The following is a 4,456-nucleotide window of genomic DNA, read 5'->3' as shown; positions in this document are numbered from 1 at the left end:
GAGAGATAGAGAGAGAGAGAGTGAGCGAGAGAGAGAGAGAGAGATAGAGAGAGAGAGAGAGAGAGAGAGAGAGAGAGAGAGAGAATGAAATGAATTAAGATGAAAAGAGAGGAAAAAAAAAGAGAGGAGAAAGGAGGGAGGGAAGGAGAGAAGAAGAGAGAAGAAAAGAAAGGGAAAAATAAAGAAAAAAGAGAGAAAGAGAGAGAGAGAGAGAGAGAGAGAGAGAGAGAGAGAGAGAGAGAGAGAGAGAGAGAGAGAGAGAGAGAGAGAGAGAGAGAGAGAGAGAGAGAGAGAGAGAGAGAGAGAGAGAGAGAGATAATCACTTACCCTGCCTTGTCCCTTCCTCACAGACTGGAGGAAAGAAGGAGGAAACTGTCTTCCTCCTCCATCTTCAGCCTTCTTCTCTTCCTTTTCCTTCTTCTTCGTATATTTTTTCCTCTTTTCCTCTTTTCTTCTTTTTTATTTTTGCGCTTTTTCCTTCCTTCAATGTTTATTTTCCTTGTTTTCTCCTATCTTCTTTTTCTTCCTTTTTCGTCATTTTTTCTCCAATCATCAATTTTCCTATTTCTATTTTTTTTTTTCCTGTCTTTCATTTTCATTTTCTAGTTTTCCTCTTTCCAATCTTCTCTCTTCTTCTTCTTCTTCTTCTTCTTCTTCTTCTTTCTTTAACACTCACTCATTTTCTAGTTATCATCACCATCATCATCATCATCATCATTATTTTTTCCTCCTCCTCCTCTTCCTTCTTCTTCTTCTCTTCTTCCTCCTCCTTTTCGCTTCTCTCCTTTTTTTTAACACTCAAATATCTTCCCTTCTTCTAATTCCTCAAGTCTTCCTTTCTTTACTGTTCTCTTCCTTTATTCCTCTTCTTCTCTTCCCTTTCTTCTTAATCAACACTCTTCCTCCCTTTATCTTCCCTCCTCCTCCTCCTCCTCCTCTTCCTCCTCATCATCTATTCTCTGTATGACATTCCTCCTCCTCTCTTCCTTTTTCCTCCTTTTTCCTCCTTTCTCCTCCACCTCCACTTCTTCCTCCCCCTCCTCTTCCTTTCCCACGCCTCACCTGTCACTGATTAACACACCTGGAAGTAGTTTTTTTTTTACTTTTTAGGTAAGCGAGGATTTGACGAAGTTCCCGCTACAAATTAACTCTCGTTTTCTTCGACTTCGAGTTTTTGGAATTATTTGGTATCATTTTCTTATTAGTTTCCTATTTTCTTTTTTCTTTTGGGTGTCTATTTTATTTTTTTATTTAATTTTTCGTTTTGCCATGAGAGAATGAGAGAGAGAGAGAAAGAGAGGAAGAAAGAGAAAAGAAGGGAAAGGAAGAAGGAATAAAATAAATGAAAGGAGGAAAGAGAAGGAAAAGAGAATGGAAGGAAAAGAATGAAGGAAGGATGGATGGATGAGAGAAGGAAAAGGAATAGAGGAGAAAAAAAAGAAAGGAAAAAAGAAAGGAAGGAAAAAACAAAGAAAGAGAAGAAGGAAGGAAGGAAGGAAGGAAGGAGAGTTTAATTAGAGAAAGAAAAGAAAGAAAGAGGAGGGAGGGAGGAAGGAAGGAAATAAAGACAGAAATGAAGGAAGGAAAGTGTTTAAAGAAAAAAAGGAAAGGAAAAGAAGGAGGAAGGTAGAAAGGGAGGAAGGAAGGAAGGAAACAAAGAAAGAAATGAAGGAAGGAAGGAAGAAAGAAAAGAAAGGAAGGATGGAGTGTTTAAAGAGAGGAAAGAAAAGAGAGAAAAGAAAGAAAGAGGAGGAAGGAATGAAGGAAGGAAAGAAGGAACAAATTATGAAAAAAAGGAAGGAAGGAAGATTGAAAGTAAGAAATGAAAAAGAAAGAAAGGAGGGAGGGATAGAAACAAGGAAAAACAAGACAGGAAAAAAGAAAGAAAGAATGAAAGTATAAGAGAAAGAATGATAGAAAAAATAACAGAATCAAAGCGTGACAGAAAGAAGGAAATGAAGAAAAATGAAGAAAAAAGAAAAAAACAGTAAATTCGATCAAAACAATTTCTGGTCACAATCACTTTTCACAATGACGGAATCGATGACTCTCTTTCCTTCACCATCATCATCATCATCATCATTCTCCTTCTTTCTTTATCTGTTTTTCCCTTTTTCCTTCCCTTTTCTTCCTTTTCCTTCATTCTTTCACCGTCACTGAATTCACCGTCATTTTCACCCTCACTATCAACACAATATTTTCAAAGTCACTATCACACACACACACACACACACACACACACACACACACACGGAGGAAAAAGTGTTAGGAAAGGAAAGAGGAAAATTGAAGTAGAGGAAAAAGATTACAATGAAAAGGAAAGTAATTAAGAAAAAAAAATAAGAGAACAGTTAATTAAGAGAGAGAGAGCGAGAGCGAGAGAGAGAGAGAGAGAGAGAGAGAGAGAGAGAGAGAGAGAGAGAGAGAGAGAGAGAGAGAGAGAGAGAGAGAGAGAGAGAGGTGATTGACTATAAGATTCACTGATTAAACAAAACACTACACAGTTAACACACACACACACACACACACACACACACACACACACACACGTACACACACACACACACACACACACACACACACGTACACACCCCCTCCGTTCACAAGACTGATCCACAACAACCCCACTAACCTCTCTCTCTCTCTCCGACCCCCTTTTTTCCCCTCCGTCTTTCCACCCCTCTCCCGTATGCTCCTCCTCCTCCTCCTCCTCCTCCTCCTCCTTGACACTCTAAAGGCGTAGTGCCAGTCCCTCCCCTCGTTATTGGCCCCTAGGCACTTATGGCACTTAAAATATAGGAAGACAGTGCTCTCTCTCTCTCTCATTCTTTCTTTTTCTTTCATGTCTTATTTTCTATTTATTTTTCTTGTCACCCTATTTTCACCCTAATTCATCACCCTGGAACTCAATCCTCACCCTTTTCCCCGTCTCACCCTTGCACTTCATCTCACCCTTATTTAATCACCCTGGCACTCCATCTTCACCCTTCATTGGTCACACTACACATTTCACCCTTATTAATCACCCTGGCACTCAGAATTCACCTTATCTCACCCTTCATTTCTCACCCTCTTTCCCCGATAATCACCCTGCCTCCTCCCTTGCCAGCCAGCCGTCATCACCCTTTCTGTATGCCAAACAACTCCCTTCCTCACCCTATTTTGGTACCTTTCACTTCCTGTTCTGATTTCCTTTTCTTTTTTTCTTTCTTGTTTCTTTATTTGTCTTTATTTTCATTCTTCCTTTCTTTCTTTTTTCTTTCTTTCATCGTTTTCTTTTTTCCTTTCTTTCATTCACTCTTTTCCATTCCTTCTCTTTTTCTTTCTCCTTTTCTAATTTCTTTTTTTCTTTCTTTCATTCTTTCTTTTCTTTTCATTCAAATTTTTTTCTTTCATTTAATCTCTCTCTCTCTCTCTCCATTACTCACTCTAGTTTCGTATCTCACCCTTATTTTTTTGGTTAAGGAAACAATAACACCCTATTTTTCCACCCTTTTTTTCTCTTTGATTTCACCCTATTCACCCTTATCTGGTCTTATTCATTCTGGTTGACTATATTCTTCACCCTTTCTATATGCTAAACTCCCTTCCTCACCCTATTTTTGTACTATTCACCCTTATTTTTGCTGGATGAATCTATACCACTTAATTTCTCACCCTATTTCTTTTTTAAACTCCCTTCCTCACCCTTTTCTTGTACTTTTCACCCTATTTTTTTGCTGAATGAGTTAATACCACTTAATTTCTCGCCCTATTTCTTTTTAAACTCCCTTCCTCACCCTTTTCTTGTACCTATCACCCTTATTTTTTGCTGAATGAATTAATGCCGCCTAATTTCTCACCCTATTTCCTTTTAAACTCCCTTCCTCACCCTTTTCTTGTACCTTTCACCTTATTTTTTTGCTGAATGAATTAATACCATATAATTTCTCACCCTTTTTTCTTTTAAACTCCCTTCCTCACCCTTTTCTTGGACCTTTCACCCTATTTTTTTTGCTAAATGAATCAATACCACTCAATTTCTCACCCTATTTCTTTTTTAAACTCCCTTCCTCACCCTTTTCTTGTACTATTCACCCAATTTTTTTAGCTGAATGAATCAATACCATATAATTTCTCACCCTTTTTCTTTTTAAACTCCCTTCCTCACCCTTTTCTTGTACCTTTCACCCTATTTTTTTCCTGAATGAGTTAATAGTCTTGTTTTTACACCTTTTTTGTCTGTATTTTCATCCTACTGCAATTTTTCTCATCCTAAATTCACACTTTTAATTCTCACCCTACTATTTTCTCTCTCACTAAATTCATTCTATTCATCCCACATATAACATGAATAGACATTTTGTTTACCACCCTAACTCATGCTAAACACACTCTCTTCACCCTACCTTCACCCTGTCTCACCCTAGATCACCCTAACTCATGCTAGACACACTCTCTTCACCCGTATCACCCT

Source organism: Eriocheir sinensis, unplaced genomic scaffold, assembly GCF_024679095.1.
Source record: "Eriocheir sinensis breed Jianghai 21 unplaced genomic scaffold, ASM2467909v1 Scaffold845, whole genome shotgun sequence".
NCBI classification, from domain to species: Eukaryota; Metazoa; Arthropoda; class Malacostraca; order Decapoda; family Varunidae; genus Eriocheir; species Eriocheir sinensis.
Note: the sequence above shows the minus strand (reverse complement) of the source record.